Source organism: Python bivittatus, unplaced genomic scaffold (genome assembly GCF_059951505.1).
Source record: "Python bivittatus isolate LINGU-HERP-01145 unplaced genomic scaffold, Pbiv_v1 ctg000350_np1212, whole genome shotgun sequence".
Taxonomy (NCBI): Eukaryota; Metazoa; Chordata; class Lepidosauria; order Squamata; family Pythonidae; genus Python; species Python bivittatus.
In genome coordinates, this window is record NW_028277074.1 from 24,483,904 (window position 1) to 24,507,679 (window position 23,776).

The 23,776-nt window shown below is 38.3% G+C and overlaps 1 protein-coding gene across 1 annotated transcript in view; it reads left to right on the forward strand.

Annotated features, from left to right (window-relative positions):
• Positions 1-476: 476 nt before the first annotated feature.
• NDP (norrin cystine knot growth factor NDP) overlaps positions 477-23,776 on the forward strand; it is a 31,835-nt gene continuing 8,535 nt past the window's right edge. Inside the window, exon 1 of the mRNA XM_007433956.4 lies at positions 477-616. The gene's annotated coding sequence lies outside the window, so the exon portion shown is untranslated. The remainder of the gene's footprint in view (positions 617-23,776) is intronic.

Below are 23,776 nucleotides of genomic sequence, written 5' to 3' on the forward strand. Positions count from 1 at the left end.
ACATAAATATTTGAAATACTGTATTCTTCTCCAGCCAGTGCCTGATTTCTCACATCTAGGGCATGTAAGCATGACCAAAGTTATGTGAAGAAAGTTGCTCTTGGTGCTGAGAAATATTCTGGATAGGGGGCTTCCACCTTTCATGCCTTCCCCACTTGAAGCACTGTATGTTTCCATATATTAGCATACAGTTATGCCCTTCTCCAATGAGAAACCCCTGCAGAACAGAGTTGGACTGTTGGAGTTTAGTGATTTCTCAGATAACAAGAGCTTCACGTTTCTGCAAATTCCCATTTGCTGGTGAATTGCTGCTGCTGCCGCCGTGCTGCTGCCGTGTGGCTGCAGCTAGCCTGATTGATCGATGGCTGCAATGGCACTTTTCCATCTGACATTCTCTCTCTCTCTCCCCCCCTTGCTCTCTCTTCCCACTCTCCCACCCCCCCACCCCTTTCTCTTGCTTAAACAGCAGCCCTAACTTTTGTGTGTTGCAAATATAAAAGGCAAGCCATGTGATAGAGGGGCAGAAGAACAAAAGCATTTGGAAGTAACAAGACCTCTTTTTAGCCCTCGGTCTGGGGAGTCCAAAAGAAGGAAGACGCAGTGTATTTTGCAAAAGGTAAGCAAGCATATAGCCAAAAGCTTTGGATCAAACACCAAATATTTCACATGCTTAATATCACTAGTTGATTTTTTTCAACTCAAGGTTCTTTGGATATCTTCTCTGATGCTTAATAAGCTTTGATTTAGAGACTACCTAGAATTCAGTGCTTACATCTTTTTTTTGTTGCCAGCACGTCTTGAATTATGTATCTGCTGAGGATGCTTGTGTACAGTTAGGCAGCAACCGAGAATCTCTTGGTTATCAATGGATTATGTTAAATTTATGCCTTTAGACTGCTCTTCATTTGCACAAAAACGTTATCTGGAAGCTGGAAATATTAGAATTGTATGTGAATTCCAAAAAGGATCAGGGTACTGCCTGCACTGTCTCTATATGCCATTGTAACGGGACTCTATGATCACAGGCTAAGCATCTGCTTTGAAACCAATGTTTACTTTTATTGCAACTTATGGATGCTGGTCCTCTGCCAGTCATCTGCTAGAATGCTTAGAATAATTGGAAACAATAGGCAATATTTATTTCAGGCATTGTCTGTCATCCTTCACAGAGAATAGTGTTAGGGTTTTTTGTACGAGTGTGTATGTGTGCATGTGTGTAGAGGTAGTGTGGAGGTCATTTTTTTTTTAAAAAAACTTCATTACGTCTCCTGGGAAGTTTTGCCATAGAGCGCACAGCACTGGTTATGGATTAGAAATAGATTTAATATGTGCATGCGATTGGTTAGAAGGGGTAAGTAAATCCATTGTGTTTGTCTTGGCTGCAGAACAGAGGAGATATATTGAGCCGTCGGCTTACCCCTTCAGCGCAACCATTAATGCAATGTGGATGCCTGTTCAGCAGATCAAACCTGAGGATGCTCAGCAAAAAAGCAGTTTAGAGAAATAATTTGCCAGGTCTTCAATGCCTGCCCTTAAGAGAAGTTTCTCCTATCTTAGAATCATGTTTTGGTGGGCAGGAGATTAAGTGATCTCTTTTAAAGGAAGAATTACCATGCAAAATAAAAATGTTATGGAATTTAGGATAAATGCATTACATATGTTAAAACATGAAAGTAACAGAGCCCTTAAGATGAGGTAAAATATGGAAAAATCCTCAAATACTATTTTATTAAAGGTATAAACTACCACCAGATATTGAGCTAAAATACTCAGTAAGAGGTGAACACTTAAAACTAACAAGCTTGACTGTAGGATAAAGAACATGGTCATTTAATTTTTTAAAGGTTGCATTTGAATTTGAGAGATTCCTGCCTGTTAGCCTGAAGGATTGTGAGCAAACCATTTTAGCATAACATCATTTTTTGAAATCAGCACAGTAGAGAAAATTCACTGTACATGATGAAAGATTCATTTACAGGCAACATCACTATCTGAAATGGATTGCTTATGGAGGAAATGCATCAGCCAGAGCCAGGCAAACAGAAATAGAAAGAATATATCCTAAATCACCTCAGTAAAGAAGTTTTACATTTACAGTTGAGACTCTCTTCCTCCCTGAATGGAAGCTAGTAGAAAATGCAGTAATAATAGGTGCAGTGTAGTCTCATTATCTCATTTTCAAAGGATTTCCCTTCTGGTTTCTTTGTCCTAGAACACCAGGCAACACCACCTACTAAACCAGGTGATATTTTGCACCAACATGCAAAATAATGATTGGGATTTGAGTGGATGCATGTTTGACAGCTTCAACCAAAGATTTACACACAGAAGAACTTGGGGTGGCAAAGAGTTGCTATCACAATTAATTTCCTTACAGGAGGGAGGGAGGGGGATTTCACCCAATTCTCAGGCTGTAAAACATGCTAAAGTAATCCAAGGGACTGGAGGAAAAAAGGCTAAATCAAACCCTTAAGGCAGCTATTGTGGTGTCTGGCAATGGCATTCTGAGTTTTAGAGGGACATTTTTCTTGCTCTATAAAGACTGAACCTTGCAGCTTTTGTCTGCAAATAGATGTTTGTATGATACTTTCCTAAAAGATAGTGCTCTAAAAGAGAGAGAGAAAATGAGAGGTAATAAAAGTATTCTATCTACCAACAATAATAAAACACATGGCCTACAAGAGAAATAGGTTTCGTTTCCATAAAGGCAAGACAAGTTTTTCCATGATGACCATACATATGTTGGTTTGTACTTAGCAGCCTTCTTTCCAGATCTTCCCAGTGATGCAGCCACGACCAAGAAGTCTGCTACCATAGCTGAGACTGGGAGACGTGATCCTAGGCCACAGATGACCCCAATCACATTTTTTACAATCTTCAAAGCACGCTCCCCACCTAGTTTATGTTGCTGAAACTTTGGGGGCAAAAATGCAACATTTTTAAGGGGAACCATTTTTTAATGTTTTAACTCAAGGTGCAAACCCCACCAAATTCCCATCATAAAGCCATCATACTTTAAAGCCCAAATGTTCATACTACATCATACATAAAGCCCAAATGTTCTTGACCCTCCCCACCTTAATCACATCATCCTCAGTTACAGAATAATAAATAATAAAGGTACAGTATCCAACTGCAACAAGATTTCCCAGTTCTGACCTACAGGATTCCCAAATAACTACGTACAAAGGAATAGGGAATAGGCAATCTACGTTGTAGATTTCACTGGGGCTGACTGTTATAGCAACCCCTCTCTACACACACACTGTTCCAAGATAGTTACAAAAGTTTGTTTTATTATTTTTTACTTTAAATATATAGTTGTTCCTACCACAAAACAGTGTTTATTTCAAGTAAACACTACATCATAACAAATTCTGTTACGTGCTGTTAGTTATAAATGCCACAATTTACATACGTTTAAAATGCATGTACTCCAAAGTTTTTTGAAGTTGTTTTTTTTAATTTGCTACAGCATATCAGGTATATAAAGCAGTTATAAGATGTGGATTGTATGGAGTCCAGGGAGAAGAAAAGTGGCGTGTGCTTTACAAATGCCATATTACACATTGGAGCTGTGCAGCACTTTGGATATGAAGGGAGAAATGGGATTCAGAGAAAAATGGGAGCCAGAAATGCCGTAATCCAAACATGGCTACAGAAGGCAGCCACTTTAACTCGGGAAAGGACCATCTGCTTTAAGGTGTTTCTGACAAATGTTATGGGCACACCCAGGTGTCTCTGAATCACACGCCTCCCTTTGATTCCAAACTGCTGCACAGCCCTACTGAACACGGCCATTTAGAATTCCCCTGTTGGACCTAAACAAGGCTGCTGGTCCCACTTCTCTCATCTGGGTTCACGTTCATTCAAAGATAGTGCCACATGTGCCTCATGAAATCAACTGCCTGTATGCATTCCTTTAGATAGAGTGCTGGGGACTTATCTTAAGGCAATTCTGCATTGCATCCTAAGGACTGATCTATATTTTCTGCTTGGCCCATCAAATATAGTCCACCCACTTCTTGAGTGCAGGAATGGATGACATCATCCTCTCCCCACTCCCAGCTCATTGCAAACGCATCCGCACAGTGTTTTCCAGCTCTGATTCAAAACTATAGTTTTATGTCTCAAGCAGTCTTAAGCCCTTCAGAGTAGAGGGTCTCCGGGGCTTCATTCCATTGTAGTAGGAGCCGTAGCTCTGATTGGATACAATGCCTGACACATCTCCTCCCCTCCAATGGCTGGGCACTGCCCTGTGTCATTGTTTCATCCTAGGCTGCCAGGCTCCTATGTTCTCTGCTGGTTAGCAATTGCCACTTTTTAATAATCTTGCATTGATCCAGCAATGCCCCCTTAAGTCAATGAAGTCTCCTCAACTCTAGAAGCTCATGCTTCATTCAAACCTTACATCTCCCATTGGAATCTGTTTTGGTTTCTGCCCAGTCTGGGTAAAGGATCCTCCCCTTGTTTCACCTTTCCCTACCCCCAGTATAGTACTGCAGTGCTTCCCTTCCCCCTTTTAAAAAAAAGTTGCAACGTAGGAAAGTTGCTACTTTCTTTCTATGAAATGGAACCATTAGTTCTTTTTTCTTACAAGTTTTTCATGGACCCACAAAGGATCTTAGGAACCAAAGAGCAATGATGCTACAATAAGGGGAAAGGAAGGGATGTGAAGGCATCTATGTATGGAAATCTCTGGAAAAGCAAAGGAAGGCATGATAGTAGTTAGGTGGGACAATCCCTCAAAGGCAGGCACTGGTAAAGTGGTCTGCCACAGCAGCTAGCCAGTGAGACCTGCCTTCCCTGCATAGATGAGAAGAGCAAGGAGCGGGGAAACAACCAATCAGGTCTTAGGGTGGCCATAGTCCAGACTGAGTACCAGCCCAGCCCTGTTCCCAACCTTCTGCAATCTAGACTGGAATTGTTGAAGCTGGCTTAAGAAATAGCCAGAAGCATCATAGGAGACAAGCAACTTAGGGCAATTTAAACTTGAAGGGCTTAAGATGGCTTGGGTTGGAAAACAGGTTTGAATCAAAGTTAGAAAACATGGCTGTGGTTGGGATTGGGAGAGGACAACATCTGTTCCTGCACTCAAGAAGTGGTGAGTGGCCAGTACTGGTGATGGGCCATGCAGAAAATGTGAATCTGCCCTGAGAGGACTGCTATAACCCAATGTCCAAATTGTCATTGTAGATAGCTGTTGTTTCTATATAATTTTAGAAACACAAACACCAGCGCACTTGACTAGCCCTGGCTTTTTAGCTGTCTCTCACAACAGATCCTTCCGAAAGGATGTACAAAAAAGTTAATGATGCAGTTAACAGCGGGAAGCATCTCTCCATACTCAGCTCTTTCTCAAGCATCTTTCTAGTAGGGTGAAGTCCTCAAAACTGCAGGAGATTCGGAACTTAGGCCATCTTTCCTTTTATTTTTTTTCATAACTGAGTTGCAAACATGGGGAAGGACAGTCCAAAGACATCATGTTTGCCCTCTTTTCTCTTTCGCAGAGTCTGTGATTGGCACCAGTGGAGGTTGTTCTTTTTAATCTTTCCAAATAAGAGAGCTAGAAAAAAGGATTATGGTTCCCCTTCGTATGCCTGGTGGTCCTGATCCAGATTGTATCACATGTACTTACAATAAAGTAAATAACATCTGAAATTGAAGCACCATGGTCCATTCATATCTATCTGTCTGTCTGTCTCTCATCTACCTATAGCTATTATTTTATATCCAGTCCTAGAGTTCGGTGGGAGTGAACATGGGGATTTATGAGATAGTCTGGGACTGGAAATAATAACTGGCCTGAAATTACTCAGTAAGCAAACTGATAAGTTGAGGAATTAGGACTTTGATCCTGGGCTTCCTAGATGTCACCCTAGGCTCTTGTACTGTCTTGCTTAGCCCTGAGAAGTGAATTAACAGTAGCTATTCTAGTACCTTTCCTGCATAGAGCACACAAATGCCCAGAAACCTTTTTGTAGTGAACAAGCAAACTTTTTGCCCAGTTGATTTTCATTTCACAACTGTTGATTGGTGGTGGAGACAGAAAATGTCCTGTCATAATTCATGAAAGTGGGAAATGAGACCTTCATTTTCAATTTTCAATGTATATGAAGATACCAGGAAGGCGGGGGGGGGGGAGATGTGGGAGAGGGAAGCCATATTCTTTTTCTGGTGCTTGACTTCTGAAGTAATGCACAGCAAATCTGGTAGGAGAAAAAAAATCAACAGCTAAGATGAGCACCCTGCAGTTGCATTCAAAAGAAACTACTTGATGCATATACAGTATAAGGGAAAACTCAGACGGCCTTAGTTTTGAGCAATGGAATTGCATGCAAGGTGGTATGCCTGAGAGCTTGAAAAGCTTCTGTTGCTGCTGCTGCCACCACTGTGGACACCACCAACAAAGTGGACACCACTGAGTTAGCTGGAGAATCCGAACCAGATGAAACACTTCCCTTTTTCCAGGCAAAGTGTGGGAAGCAGGGAAGAAGAGATGCAATTGCAAGAGGTTATAAGTAGTTCAGTTAAATTAGCCTCTTCCAGTCTGGTGACCTCTTGATGGGCTACAGCTTCAATTCCTAGATTTCCCAGACATCAGTGGCCATCCTGGGTGAACGTTCTGGGAACTGTAGTCCAAATGCATCAAGAGGGCACCAGATTGAGGAAAAAATGGGTTCAACTGATCTTCTCATTCTATATATTTCAAACTTTTCCTTTATCAGAGGAATGTAGCCCATTACATAAAGATGGACATAAGCCTAATTTTACAGAGGACAAGGGTTTGATTCAACCCAAGTAAAGCTGATCCTAGCTTGGAAATGTAAGAAAAATGTCTATCACATTTCAGCCTTTCCTCCTGATCTGTCTAAAGCCCAGGCTTTACAGGGAAAAAAAAAATGCCTACACTAAATCATTTTTTAAAAAATCATCCCTACAGTGAATTTTATCCAGTAATCGGAAGTTACCACTGAGGTAAGACCAAATTAAAAGAAGTCTGAGACAATATTAAATAGTTAGAAGTCATTTCAGAGGTCAAAATAATAAGGATCCTGCATCCAAACTAGCAGGGTTCTTCTAATAATGCAGTGAGATCTATTTTATTAAACTCATTTATTGCATTGAGATCCATTTGACTAATAATGCGGTGAGATCCATTTATTGCTAATCAGCTTAACTGTCAAAGCCTCTTGAGCAGGGATTACCAACAAGCAATGGTCTTTGGAAAAAAGGGAAAAAGTTTAATTTTAAATGAAGTTTTCCTTAATCTCTTTTAGGCAAAAGCTGCACTGGGTTCTGAAGCACAAGTGAATAACTAACAGTCTTAAATGCTTTGGAACTTTCTAATTTGTGTTCTTCTAATTCATAATAATCATGTAGCAACCATCCTATTTCGTAGATTTTATTTGGCTTTTGATTTAAGAAAAATACTGTGGCAGTAAATTTCATCTAGCCACTTTAGAGATAAAGTGTTTTATCTCACCAATATTCAGCTGATTGCTTCTTATGACATTTATTATTCCTGTGTTCTTGTAAACTAAGAAGAGAGATTGTTAAGGCACCGAACTGATACGTTGCTGCAACTCATTAATTTAATTGCCTTTCAGGACTGACAACTGTATAGGATTTGTATTGCTAACTTTCATACAAAATATAGCTGTGATTCCCTCCCTGAATTTGTTTGTCTGATTCCCTGCAGACAAGGATGCAGCCTACATGGAGAGTTTACCATTTTGCATACATATAAAGGGAGAGGGTGCGTGTGATTCTGTCTCCTGGTCTGACTTACGATCAGCTGTTATTTCCTTTTTATATGTGTCAGTGTAGAACATATTAAAATTTCTCAGTAACAGTATGCATGGAATCCCTTTGATGCCCCACCTCTAACTTAACAGAACAATGAAACCAGGGTTGTAGTAAGCCTTTGAGCAGCTGGTTTTCTATATATTCTCTCTGTCCCTCCCCCCCAGCCCCTCTCCTCCTTTCTTTCTCTTCTTCTTCTTCTTCTTCTTCTTCTTCTTCTTCTTCTTCTTCTTCTTCTTCTTCTTCTTCTTCTTCTTCTTCTTCTTCTTCTTCGCATAAAATTTGGGGCGCACTGGCACTGGCACTGCTCTACTACACCCACTCTCACTCTGGTCATCAGAATTTCACTGTGGTTATTGTGCTTAATAAATGATAGACCCCATGTAGTCTTTCTTCTGATTATTCTCACCATTTGCCAATCAAATATTCAGGCCAACCAAGGAGACAATGAGCCACCAGGAATTCTGTTGTTTTAGTATTATTTTAGTGATCTTGAAATTCAATAATATTTTACCACCAGTAACAACAAAATTCAATGGGGTGGGGGGGAGTCTGCTAACAAGGTTTTCAAGCTTGTTATAACAGAGACATAATCTACTTTGGCATGGTGAAGTTGAAGCAGAAGGGGCCATGTTGCCCTTTAGGACATGCAAGTTTAGTACTGGAGTTAATACTGAGAGTCTGGTTTGGCAAAGGTTAAGCATTCCACAGCAGTGACATGCACATCACTGCTGCAACACTGAAGCTCTGTCTGAATGGGATCTACAAGGATGCGTTTGTGTTCTTAAAAGAAACAATCGAGATTTGTTTGTCTTTTATCTGCTTGCCATTAAATCGTTTTTCAAGGAAATTGGGCTTGCATAAACTGAAAAGATGTAGCTCAAGATATGGTAAAAAAAGCAATTCAATTCTTTGTATTTTTTAAAATTCTTTTAAGCCCTCAAAGTGATTGACAATGTCTGTATGTGAGAAAGAGAAAGAGAGAAGAGGGAGGTACTTCCTCATGACTGCATTAAACTGCTATCCACCAGGACTTGTGCTGGCAGAAAAGTAGGTCAGCCTAAACTGTGCTGCCCCCATTGCTGATCCCTATTCTGTAAAAATGACAAGGCTGAGAAACGGTACTGTCCTTACTTACTTATTGAAAGACAGGATTGATGGCTTCCTCTGGCTTCACTTCTCCTCCCAACAGTTATCACCTGCTGGCAGGACAACCACCACCAATCATTCTCCCCTAACATAGGATGTGACAAAGTGGAATGAGTTTAGGCACATGCTCAAAATGGCACATTTATCTTCCTGTCAAGTTACCTAACTAACAAGGGGCAGGCGATAAGGAGAGGGCATCAGGCGCAGCAAGAGGGAGGTCTCCTGATGTTTCTTACACCTCCTTTGAACCTCTTACCTGTCAGCTGGCTGTTTCTAAACACAGGTTTAGTGCTCTTGTGAAAGAATGCTAAATCTCTGTTCAGAGATAGCCTGGCTGACCGGTAAATGGCATGGAGGGGGCTCCGGGTGGAGCAAGAGGGTCAGTTGATGATGAGTAAGCTTTGTTCCCAAGTAATGCTACAAGGAAATAGTAGCCCTGGCAGCAAGTTATCAGCAAGTCCAGGTCTGGCCTCAAGGCCAGCAGCACCAAGAAGTAACTTGGAAACAGCTATAGAGAAGACCTGCTCTATAGTGTACTACCCAAATCATACAATTGTGATTGGCCCACACCTGATAACAATGGCACCATGTCACCTAGGGGCACCCAAACTGGAATGGAGTGGGCAAAATGGCACTGCCCGCCCACCATGGAGTATTCCACAAACAGCCAGGAAAACTGGTCCCAGGAGGATTTCATGAGTCCTCAGAAATAAAAAGGGCGGCCAGGGCATGTTCATACTATGGTAAGGGGCAAATGAGGAAGAGCAGAGAGAGAGAGAAGTTTATTTATTGATAGTTAGGCTCTCATGAACAATAATTTATAATTTAATTTCAAGGCTACCATATCAGTCAAAATTTTTCTTAATACAAATATTATAAAAAAACAGAGTGGGGATAGAGAATCATAATGTAGGTTCACCTTCTTTCTTCCCATGCTGTCAAGGAGGTCCTTCCCACTAGCCCTGCATTTCCAATCTAATGTTCTTCAGAAAGGGTTGGAGATTATGGAAGTTTTAACTGAACATGTACAGTATTAGGTTGGAAAGTTTGCCCTTGGCAGTGCAGATGTTAATGACTGCACCTTTGATAGTTAAGATTCACACAATTAATATGAGGAAATATTTTCAAATGGGGAATATGTTTTTCTATTTCTCTTTTTATCCTTGATTTTAATCCACAAGGAAGATTATATGTTCACTCCAGAGAGAGAGAGAAAGAAAACTGATCATGCTCGTGTTTCTTAAAAAATAACTGGTTCCACATTTTCTAAAAGTTGTTCAGTAATATCAGTGTTGCCTAAGTGTTCTAGGCAACACTTCACCCATATGGGCCAGTACATGAGCACAGCTCAGAAGGGCATTGGGAACAACACAAGGGGCTCAAAAAGAACCAGTTGCTCATAGATAGAGGAGTCACCCAATACTTAAGATCTAGACAGATCAGTCTGAGCCCAGCCTGGATTGACTACAGGAAAGCCTACAACTCAATGCCACACTCATGGAACTGTGAATGCCTGGTGCTATACAAAGTCAACAGGACACTAAGGACCTTCCTCAAGAACTCAATGGGACTGTGGAAGTCAATGCGGGAAGTCAAATTAAGACAGCTCACACAAGTGGCCATCAAGTGTGGTATATACCAAGGTGATGCACTGTCCCTGCTACTGTTCTGCATAGGTTTGAACCCCCTTAGCCAGATAATCACAAGGTCTGGATATGGATACAATAATAACTTTATTGAATTTTAAAAAAACAGAAAGAAAAAAACCAATAAGAACTAATAATCAAGAAAGAGAATAGAAGAAAAAAAAAGAATAAAGAGAAAGAAAGCAAAAGTGCAGAAAATTTAAAAAAAGAGAGAGAGAAAGAAACAGAAATACAAAAGAAGAATGACTTCTGACTTCTTTTATAGCAGATAGAAATAAAACATACATTAAACTCTTACTCTAAGATTTCAATTTAACATCCATTTCTTCTACAATCTATTAATTTTACTAATCTTCAAATCCACATATCATAATTTCATTTTTTTCTGTTTCCCACAGAAAGTCCAAAAGGGGCTTCTAATTAGCATTAAAATTAGCCAATGTCATTTCTCTAATCAAAGCTGTCAATTTCGCCATCTTGGCTAGCTCCATCAACTTTATAAACCATTCTACCATTGTAGGCCATATTGATTCTTTCCACCTTTGAGCATATAAAAAGCTTGTTGCAGTTATATATAAAAGCAAAGGTCCATGAGATTTTTCCAATTGTTTATCCATCAGCCCCCAAAAGAAATGTCTCTGATATAATATTAAAATATTATAATATTTTATAATATATAAAATTCTATATTAATTTTCAGAATCTTCTGAATTAATATATGTATTTGAGTCCAATTTTTTTTAGTTTTATTACGTGTCCACCAAAGATGATAAAAACTCCCTTCTTCTTGTTCATATTTCTAACATAAATTTGAAGTCCCTTTATACATTTTGACTTTCTGGTGACAGATACCATTGATATATCATTTTATAAAAATTCACTGTAAGATTGTAACATAATATAAATTTCAACCCTTTCATCTACATATTTTTCCATTGTTCTATTTATATATTATATCCAATCTAGATTTATATCTATTCCAAATTCTCAAGATGGCACATCTAATAAAGTGATTTTTGAGATCTACATTAGCCTTAACTTTGTTATACCATAAAGAGCCATGCCACCCAAATCTCAAATCATGTCCTTCTAAATCCAATAGCCTTCTGTTTCTCAGTGTCACACACTCTTTCATCCAGACTAAACAACATGCTGCAAAATACAATTTCAAATCAGGTAAAGCTAATCCTCCTCTTTCCTTGGCATCTTGCAATACCTTGTATTTAACTCGTGTTTTTTTGCATTGCCACATAAATTTATCCTTCTGCCATTGTTTAAATGCTAAATCAATAGTCACAACTGGTATTGTATGAAACAAAAATAACATACCAGGCAAAACTTTTTATCACAGAAATTCTTTCCAACAATGACAATTGTAGTTTCTCCCATCTTAACATGTCTTTTTAAACTTCATTCCATGTCTTAACATAATTATTCTGAAACAGCATACAGTTCATATTGGTCAAATTAACGCCCAAGTATTTTATTTTTTTCTCAGTCTTTAACCCCATTTTGTTCATCAATTTTATTTGATCATGTGTCTTCATATTTTTGTTAACATCTTTGTCTTTTGTTTATTAATCTTAAAACCAGCCACTGCACCAAACTTTTAATTTTCTCGTTAATAATTCTATCCCTTTCAACAGCTCTTCCAACACCAGCACCAAATCATCTGCATAAGGTCTCAATTTATATGTCTCTTTTTAAATTTTACATCCATTATCCCCTCATCTTGTCTTACATCTGTATTCAAAACTTTCAAAACCAAAATAAATAAAAGTGGGGATAGTAGACCTTCTTGACTTGTTCTTTTTTGAAACTCACATGTTTTTGTTAAATCTCTATGAAGAATAATTTGCACTTTCTATAGTGTATACATCAATTTAACCCATTTTATAAAGTTCGCGCCAAAATCCATATTTTCTAAAACTGTAAACAAAAATGGCCAATTAAGGTTCTCAAAAGCTTTCTCTGCACCCAAAAAGATCAATGTGGCTTGTTTTTCATTATGGTGTTCAAAGTATTCTATAAAGTCCAATACTGTTCTAACATTATCTTTTAGTTGTCTTTTAGGTAAAAATCCACATTGGTCTTCATGAATAAAATCTTGTAAAATTATTTCAGTCTATTCCCCAAAATCGTAGTAAATAACTTATAGTCACTATTCAGTAATGACACTGGTCTATAATTTTTAGTTAAATTTAAATCTTGTTCCTCTTTTGGTATTAGAGCAATATTAGTTTCTTTCTACGACTATGGCTTCCCATCTCCTTGTAAAATAAAATTCATTGTCTTCTGGAGAGGCTGTAAAATTTCATTCTCAAAACATTTATAATAAGTCCCTGGTAATTCATTTGGCCCAGGTGCTTTTCCTGGCCTAATCTTTTTTATAGCTTCCAAAAGCTCCATTATTGTTACAGGCCCATTCATAGTCTGCCTTTGTATATCTGTAAGCTGTGGTAGATTTTGAACTTTTAAATAATCATCTATTTTTTCCAGAGAAATATCCTGTTCTTATGCAGATTAGAATAATACTGAGGAAAAGCTTTTTGTATAGCCATATTATCTGTTAAAACTGTATTTCCCTTTTGAAGCTTCAAAATCATGCTCTTTTCTTTCTCCTTCCTTAATTTAGAAGCTAACCATTTCCCTGGTTTATTTGCAAATTCAAAATTCTTTTGTTTAACATAGTTAATTTTAGTTTCCATTTTTCTTACTGTCAACATGCATAGCTGTTGTTGTGAAAGTTTAATTTGATATGAAATATTTATCTTTGCTGGCGATTTCTTTAATTCTTCCTCTTTTCTCTTAATCTCCACAAAGTAGTCTGTGTTTTCACTTGTGCTTTTGTTTCAATTCAATATTATGTTGAATAAAATAACCTCTAATAAAAGCTTTACTTGTATGCCAAATTGTTCTTAAGTCCATGCCTTTGTTTAAATTGTTCTCAAAAATTTCTACTAATTTCTTTTTACAGTCTTTCACTAACCATTCTTTTTGTAATAACATTTCATTTAATCTCCATCTGAAGGTAGTAGATTTCCTTTTAATAGTCAGGCTCACTGGATTGTGATCAGAAAAAGGTTTCGGTAAAATCTCAACTTTAATTGTCTTAGTAGCCAAGTTTTTTGAAATCCGTATCATGTCTACTCTTGAAAAGGATCTATGTCTTTCAGAAAAATAAGTACATTCTTTGGAATTGCCATTTTTTTTTTTTTTTGGTCTCCATATATCCACTAAAGTTAAATTGTCTATCAAATTGAAAAAAATCTTTGGTAATTTACCTTAAGTATTTTTAATTTTCTTCTCAGGTGTTCTAACTATGGAAAAACAACACCATTCCAATCTCCCATCAAGCACCAGATCTCATATGAAATCAATTTCATATCAATTGTTCCATAAACCATTTGTAAAAATTTCCTTTATCTTAATTTGGAGCATAAAGTCCCAAAACAAAAAATTTAAATCCTTGTAATTCAATTTCCACCCCCATGAATCTACCATGTTGTTCAATCAATATTAATTGTGGTTTTCAATGGGGATTAACATATAAAACAACTCAGGTTTTTTTTTGTTCCAGCTGAAATAAATTCTTCTCCCAGATTTTTACAAGTTAAATACTTTGTGTCTTTATTTCTAATATGAGTCTCTTGCAAGCAAATTATATCTTGTTTTAATTTTTTCAAATAGTGAAATAATTTTCTCCTTTTATGAGGGGAATTTGCCCCATTTATATTCTACGTTAGACATTTATAATCCAGGGTTAAGCAAATAGTTTGGCAAAGTCTATACCAGTAGCACTTGACTCAGAATCACCTTTTTCAAGCTCCACTGTCTGTTGTAATTTTTGATCAATCTTCTCTGCAATTTCCATCTGAACCTCTTCCAAGTGTCCTTTAAAATTTTCCAGAAATTCTTTAGCCTTTTGAACAGTATTTAGGTGAAATCTTCTCTGTTGAAAAGTAAAAGTTACACCTTGTAATTTCTCGCAATGGAATGGAATCTTCTTCTGCTTTAATACCTCATCCCCCCCCCCCCCCAAAATTACATAAAATTCCAACAGGGATTTCTTTTAAAATAATTATATCTGCCATCGATTTTCAATCTTGATTTAAAATGCTGTGGTAGAAGTTGATCTTTTGTACTCCTCCTTCAAAATGCACTAAAATATCACTTGGCACATGTCTTATTGTAGCAAAATGTGAATTAATCCGATACACTTTGTCAATCTTCTCTCCTGTCTCTTCTTTCCAGTCTAAAAAATCTGACAATGCCTGAATCACCTTTCTCTTAATATCTTCATTTGGAGCCTCTGGAATGGCTCTAAATCTCAGACAAAATTCTTTCTCTCTCAGTTCCCACAAAGCCCAATTATCCATTCTTCTTTCAAATTCTATATCTCTAATGCCTGATTTATTCTCCAAGATTTCCATTCTATTGTTAGTTTGTTTTATTTCTCCAGACATTTGTTTCATATCTGCAGATATTTGTTTTACAAAAATATCCATCTTGTCCAATCTTTCTTCCATATTTTTTTCAAAAGTCATAGATTTAATATCCAATTCAGTATCTAATGACTGAGCCTGTTTAGATCCTAATTCATCAAACATTGATTTAATTAAATTAGCAGAGATTGGCTTCTCTTCTCTTTCTTTATCTTCCCTCTCTGATGGCTGCACCATAGAGGCTCTTGTAACATCCAGTCGGGTTCTCAGTGTTGCCATTATAAAAAGCTCCAAAGAGTAAAAATGTAGAGCTGAAAAGAGGTAGAGAAAAAGGGGGGGGGGGGACAGGCAAAAAACCCCTAAATCCTCTAAACCTTTAGAGCTGTAATTACCAGCAATTGCCAGCAAGTGTCTCTGCTAAAAGTAGGCTCAGCTACAAAAAAGAAAAAAGAAAAAAAACCAAGCAGGTAATTACAAGCAATTGCCAGCAGGTGCCTCCACTACAAATAAGCTCTGCTAAAAATAGGCTAGACTGATTACTGTGTTCTTTTGATATATGATCCCGGCCAATTGTCAGGTAGTTAAAAGAAAACAAAAAGCATTCCCATGAAAGAGCAGAGTCCCATTAAAGCAGTTATACTTTAAACAATACAGATTCATGAAAAATAAAATAATTAAAAAAAAAAGATTAAAAGAAAATCTTCCCCTCTCTCCATTGTAAAATTTCTTATAGCACTTTAATTATCCCACTTTTAGCGAACGTATCAAAAATTTAATTTTTAAATCCCCAGATCTTCCCAAAATTTATAGTCCCTCCCAAAAATGAGAAAAACACCAAGAGAAATACTTATCTGCTATAAAAAGAAGTAGCAATGGAGGCAAATATGTGTAGCTCAGGGTTGAACTGTGGAGTCCTTGGGGTTCTTTTCTTGCAAACGTTTCATTACCCAGATCAAAATACCCAGAATCATGGACCTCATCAACTTCTGCCTCACCACCTATTTTCAATTCGATGGACAAATATACCAACAAATCAGAGGCATACCCATGGGATCACCACTGTCAGGACTCATAGCAGAGATTGTAATGCAACGCCTAGAAGCTATAGCACTTCCCCACATACAGCCTAAAGCATGGAACAAATGTAGATGACACATTTGTTATGATAAAAAAGAAACAACTAGAGAAGACACATGAAACCATTAACAACATCTTCAAAGGGATAAAATTCACCAGAGAAGAAGAAAACCAGAACATGCTACCCTTCCTGGATATCCTCATCAGCAGAGGAAACAACAGGAAATTAGAAACCCAAGTTTATCAGAAGACAACCCACACCAATCAAGTACTCCACTACCAAAGCAACAACCTGACCTCCCACAAGAGGAGCTGTGTAAGAACATTATTCAAGCGAGCTCAAACGCATTGCAGCAACCCAAAACAGCAGAAAAAGGAAGAAGACCACCTATACAACAGCTTCCAATAAAATGGATATCCACGTAATTTTATCAAAAAGTGCCTGATCACTCAACCTACTACAACACAACCCACACAAGCCATGAAAAGGATCACACTGCCATACATCAGAAACATCTCAGAAACCACCAACAGATTATTACAACCACATGGCATCTCTGTAGCACACAACCCAACAAAATCACTCCAAAACATCCTAAGTAAACCAAAAGACCCAGTTGCCCAAGAAGAAAAAACAGGAGTCATCTACAACATACAGTGTAAGGACTGTAACAAACACTACGTAGGACAAAGAGGCAGAAGACTAGCAGAACACATCCATGAGCACCAACTAGCAGTCAGAAGACATGATGAAAATTCCTTAATTGCACAACACGTGGACAGCCTCAACCACAGTTTTAACTGGGAAACTGTCAGCATTTTAGACCAAGCCAAATCCAAACATGCAAGAGAATTCTTGGAAGCTTGGTATTCAGACAAGGCAGCAATTAACAGACACATAGAGATAAACAGCATCTACATAGTATTCAAAGAGACAAAAGACCAGAAGATCACTTCACCAGCATTCAATCACCAGCAATCATCTCCAGCAATCATCACCCAGATAACCAAAGGTCACCACCAGGCACACAATCAAGCAGTCAACATATGCGAATCAATGAACTACCAGAACAGCAAAACAGAACCCCCACCCCCACCAGCACTGGCAAGGCAGGCCACAGCAGATAAATAGAGAGCAAACCTCATCCCATTTTAGCACTGAAGATGTTGCCTAGCCGGGTAATGAAACATTTGCAAGAAAAGAACCAAGCTCAGAGAACCCCAAGGACTCCACAGTAAAAAGAAGTCTCTCTTAAACTGAAGAATAGATATAATCCAAAAGTGGTATAAAAATGTGGATCAGCTGGTTCCAGTGTCCTTATGTAGGCTGCACCTCAGCCATGAACAGAGATGTAATCCTCACCTCCCAGCTGCTCCACTCATGAGCCTCTTGCAAAAACCTCCATTTTTGTTATTTACTCATGAGGAACAGCTGTCCAGAGATCAAATAGGTTGATTTTGAGCTTCCTCCTTTGTCCAGAGGAAGTTAAAGTGTCCTGTGGTACCCACTAAGCACTAAACAGTTAAGATGCCATCTCCTCAATCATGAAGATGATCAAACAACCATGCCTGCCACCAGAAGTCTCTATATGGACAGAAGTTCAAGAGTGGAACTACCATCAGCCACCTCCTCTACATGGATGACATCAAGCTGTATTGTGGAGTTCCTGGGGTTCTCTGAGCTTGGTCTCTGAGGAGACACAGATGGCTGTGTTTGCTCCCTGGCTATCTGAAAAGCATCCCAAGTCCTCCTCTTTGACCATGAAGAGAGACAAAATAATTTTACTAGTAACAAATATCAATTTAAGATACCACGCTTGACACGATTACTTTCCCATTTCTATTAATTTTATGGATGTTAAAAAAACAAGGTGTACTAAGTTTTCTAGTATTTTATATTTCAATTTCCCAAAGAAAGTTATAAACAAAACAACAAAGCTTATAGGCTTTTTTAAGGGTTATGACAATTTTACAGTTTGTGGGGAGTTAAGCTGCTTCTTTGAATTAGAAGAAAAACTTTAAAAATGAGTAGGACTGTGCAGTGGTTAAGGTGGTGCTTCACTTCAACAAAGGTGCACATGAGGTACCTTTCAAAGATGCTTCGTACCATGGTGCTGCCCCCTTGCTTCTACATGGTCATGTTGCTCTGATTTGCCCGGCTTGCTAACTTCCTCTAGCTCTTGTTCTAGTCAGTTTCTGTTCAGGCATTGTGCACGTGCAGAGTTGTTTCTGGCTGCTGTTCTGCTGTTTCTGATTGCTGACTGAAAGCCTTGAGAGGGGCGTGGGCATGCCACAGCCTCTACACAGAAACCCTTGTTGGAAGATACTGGAGATGACTAGGAGGCTGTGAAAGAATGCGAAGCATATCACCGGCAAGACATAGTTTAGCTCAAAGTACCTCATCAAGACAAAATCAGAGCCCCTAAGAATTAGGGTGAAGTTTTGATTTTTTTTCCCCCTAAACTTCCTGAAGAAAGGATTGCAGGTGGATTCCATCTTTATGTTGGAAATACTCAACAGCCAGGAGAGGGACAGCATAAAGACATAAGCCAACAGACCCACCCTTCAATTTTTGACAATTTGATCAGATTCCAGGCTTACACAGAACATTGTTTATACAATCCCAGATTAGTGTTCATAAATCGTGGGCCAAATGTTCAACAGGCTAAAGCAATTTGGGTTATGTTATAGCCAGTTTTCCATGCATCTCCATCAGACAGCACCGAGCTCCAAGTGTTGAATTTGGTGTCCATACAAAATTGTGTCAGAATGGGGAGCGACCCTTTTTCATTTGTTTGGAAATATATTTTATATTGTCTCTATTGTCTCCTTTTTCCCTCTGAGTGAACCACAGCTGCTTTATGATTTCATTGGGCATTTACAATTGGATTATAAAATGGGTTTCAAATGTGTTCCCATCCTTGCCTAACCAGTCATTAGCAATGTACAAATGCTTCAATAAGGAAAAAAGAAAAAGAAAAGGTGGAGGGAAACAAACACACAACATGATTTTTATTTAGAGGCAAAGAACAAAATCTATTTGGTACGCCTTTTGCGCCTTCAAAAAGGCAATCATAGGAACTATATCAAGGTTCATCTGATTCCCATTGTTGTGTCTAGTGCATGCTGATAAAGTGCAAATAAATGAAAGCTAGGTTACTCTTGTACTGTATATTGCATTAATTAAATGACTGATATACTATTTGGGGTCTTTATCATTCACCAGGGATGCATTTTATCATAAATTTAATTTTGGATTTTGGTAGGAGGCAACACTTGCCCTCAAAAATCACTGTGCCTGTGTAATGTGTGAAATTGTAGTTGTATGAATACGTTGCAGATGTACAGTATGTGGGTGGATGTATTCAGGTATATGTGTCTCCATGTATGTGTGTATATGTATATGACAACATACATGTTTCTGGGTCTACATGTGACTGAACTGAAAGATTTCTCCCTTCAAGAGCTGCTTTGGCTACAATATAGCTCTTTCTGCTCCATGCAGAAATAATTGCATGTGGCGATGGCAACGTGTACATCGATTCAGTTGACTCTAATGGTAGGAGCTCAGCAGGAACATATGAGTTGCTCTGCACACCAGACTCTCCGGATCAGTTTCCTTTCTTGATAAGGCCCTGAACAGACCAAGATTGGGAAAGACACCTGCATAGGTTCAAAACTTCCTGCCATTCCGATTTGGCAGGCAAAAGTGGGCTGCCTGCTTGGATTCAAGCGGAAGTGACAGCTCACAGTGATGTCAAAAGCTACATGCATCTATGAGGGACTTCCTTCATGCCCTAAAGATAGCACTGGAAAAGCATGTTGTGCTATGTAGGAAGAAAAATAAATTAGGAGCGCTCTCTCAAATCATATCTGTGCCAGATAGATCTCAGTATCGATTTCAATTTCTAGCTCATGCCTCATATTTAGGTGTTTTAGGTATACCTGAAGCTATCTGCAAGGAAAGAAAATGTAATTTCACAGATATAATGATGATGTAAAGGAAAAGCTGAACTGAGTAGTGCTGGGGCCAGCATTCTCTGCCAAGTTGTTTATTGAGCTGGGATTCAATGAGAGGCCAAAACTCACTCTTCCAAACGCACTTCATCGTGCTACAAGTCTGTGGTTCAGCCAAAGCAATTTCTCCAGTTATTTCTTAATATATATCAAATATTTACTAGCTTTGTTGCATCTCCCTTTTTAATGAGGCCATGCACAGAAAAATGCTTGAGCATTAAAAGGACAACTCGAAGAAACTGTACAACCAGAATGACTGTGTAATCTTCATTGTCCTAAATAGATAAGATGGAAGAAAAAGAGATCCATTACTGTGTGGTTTGAAATGGGTTTCCATTCTTCCGTTATATGCAAGAATAACCATTGGGCCCCACTGCACCTACAACATGATCAGTAAGGATAATGCCAACAATAAAATTAGAAGGAGCAAAAGACTACCTTAGGAACAGAGGTATAAGCCGTCTTCATTTTAAACATTAGTTACATTAAACTGATTAAACAGAAAAAGGCAAGCATATAATCGACTTAATAACACAATATGATTTTCAGAATGTAAAATACAGAGGAAAAAGACTGGGAAATTATATAATAAAGAAAACAGTTCCAAGAAATTTGACCAAATTACTCATTGCTCACATGTCTTGTTTCTTGCTCAGTTTTTTGAAAGCATATTTTAAATATGGACAGACAATGATTACTAATAGGACTGTTAGCCCTCTAAATTTGCAGGGGGGGTATAGGAGGATGCCCGTGGGACATGCCCCCCTTCCTGGCAGCTACATGTTTAGATTATATGTGTGTGTGAATTTATGAAGGGGGCCTATGAATATACAGCTGTATGAGTGTAGAGGTTTACACTCTGAAAACTACAGATTTCATTGTTTAACTGTGCATTGTGAAAAGAACATTTATTGGGAATAGTTGTTTGTCATTTAGCTGAAGATTGTGGGAACTGAAATCCATCATCTGGCATGTAACAAAAGGCTGGGGAAGGGTGGCCTAGGAGAGCCTAATGCAGTATTGTCCAAACTTGGCCACTTTAAGATGAGTGGACTTCAACTCCCAGAATTCCCCAGCCAGCATGGCTGGCTGGGGAATTCTGGGAGTTGAAGTCCACTCATCTTAAAGTGGCCAAGTTTGGACAACACTGGCCTAATGATTGCTTTTGCAAAGATCAGCATCAGGCTACATTATTACCCCCACTGAGGCACTACGTTGACGTGGTTGTGGGAATTGTGTGCTTTTTATTTTTATTATTGTTGGTCACAAAGTCAGCCAATTGTTTAGACTGGGTTTGGCATTTTTATACACCTTGTCAAGTCCTCCTCAAGGACCTGGGATAGGATGTTGTTTGATGGTGCTTAAGATATTGTCGCAGGATCAAGCTGTTCCAAGTAAAGCTGCCTTTTGCAATTGACTGATGGTGATTTTGTCAATGCTGATGGTCTTTGAGTGGTGCTCCAGATATTTTGGGATTGTACCTAAGGCACCTATAACTATTGGTACTACCTTTGCCATAGTAGTTGTACTTCTATTTGCAGGTCTTTATATTTTGTGATTTTCTCCAGTTCTTTCTCTTGCATTCTACTGTCTCCAGATATTGCAAAGTCCACTACCCAGACTTTTTTGTCTTATCAACAATAGTTAAGTCTGGGTTGTTGTTGTTGTAACTATTATAATATACGAAATGAAAAACAAGAAATACTACCATAATATACAAAACAATATATGAAAAAAACCAGGAAAAAGAGAAAGGAAAACTATTATAATACATGGCAACAGCATATATTAAACTTTATTAAATGTGCGTGCAATAATATTGGTCAATCTTTCCATTACTTCAAGTAAAGAGCCAATTCAAAGCCCAGGTTTTTAAGTGTGGAGTAGCAGTAACTTTTCAGTGAAGGTACAATCAATGCTGTTCAATATTTTCTGGTCTGCCCCTCAAGAGAAGCTTTTCTTTCTCTACCTCATTCTCAAAATGCTTTAGAACTTTTTTTACATGGCTTTGGACAATGTTTCAGAGGTGGCAGAAGCCGCTGCTATTGTCTTCTCTTCTTTATCTCTGCACACTGCAGCCTTCCTGGCTTTCCATGATTCTGAAAAAGACCTCATGATGTTTTCCAATGGGATTTAATTAAGGTGTGGGAAGCCATGGAAGCTGCAGACTGCTATAGTGAGGAGTGCAATATGGAAGACAGAACAGTGTCTTCACTCACCTCATAAGGAGCAGAAGTGCTAGAACTGTAGGCCCCACCTGTGAGAATGTCAATGACATATTCTTTTTCTTGATGGCTGTAGTGGAATATTTTTCCTATTAAACTGAATGAGAAGCAGGGATTGTGGGGGATAAAATTGGCATAGCACTAGCTTTCACTAAGTTGCATCCTGCATTCCCAACATTGTCACTGAGCTAATTTAATTCTGACTCAACCATGGAGCAGGAAGTCCTGCGAGGATAATACTGCAGCTTGGGTTTCCACTTCCTGGTAGCTTCCTGGTGCCACACTGCATTTCCCAAAGCTTTTTCATTTGAGTGGAAGGATGGCTTTGCAGCTTTCCCTCACAGCACAATCAGTTTAAAAACAAAATGCTAAGAAAATGCTCAACAAATTAAGGATAAGGATAAGGATAAGGATAAGGATAAGGATAAGGATAAGGATAAGGATAAGGATAAGGATAAGGATAAGGATAAGGATAAGGATAAGGATAAGGTGAACTCAGTATTGTTGTAGCTGGCTGGAGGAAACACTATTTGGTTTACGCAGGTATTTTAGCATTTTGGGAATGGCTGTGGTGAGGACAATTTTTGGTAGTTTGGGGAACAAAAATGGTGACTGTGAAAGGGCCTTATTTCTCTCTGTACTTCAGTTTGTCTACTAAACCGTATTATTTCTAAGAACTGGCCTCATGTTCACAGAGAAATTAACTTTGTGACTAGAATATATGTACTATTCTTTTTCTTTCTACCGGAGTGTCCAACTTCTAGAGTTCTGTTGGAAAGAAAGTCAGCCACTTAACTCTTCCGATTGCCTTCATGGGTGGAGATAAAGGAATGTGGGGGAGACACCAAGCAGCTGGAACAGAAGAAGCAACTCTGTCCTTGAATAATGAAGTCACTGGGGAAAATTTCTTTTCTTGCTGGTTGCCTGGACAGCAAGAAGTGACAGCTCTTCTATGCTAATGGAAAGTGAACTGAATAAGTTTAAGTAGCAGAGTGGTGGCTGCAAGTTCAGAGCTCTTGTTGATTTACCAAGTGGCTCATGTCTACGTATATATCACCGAATAAACATTTGCAGTTATCTCTCAGTGAATACACATAAAGTGTAGCAGATCATATATCTTTTCAGCTTTCAGACTTTCAAACATCAATTTTTATGACCTGAAATCACATATTTCTAGCCCCATCATTTTATAAATTTCCAGCATTTATATTTTAACTATTGCATTCTTGTTTTAAAGTCGTTTGAAATGAGTTTTAGGGTTGTTTCTAAGTAGTAGCTACTTTTACTGAGTATTTCGTAATTATTATTTTAAGGCCTGACGTGATTACATAAATATTTGGCTGTATTTGAATAAATTAACATAATTCATTAATGATAGCTATTCTTTTTCTCAGGTGGAAAAATGAATTTT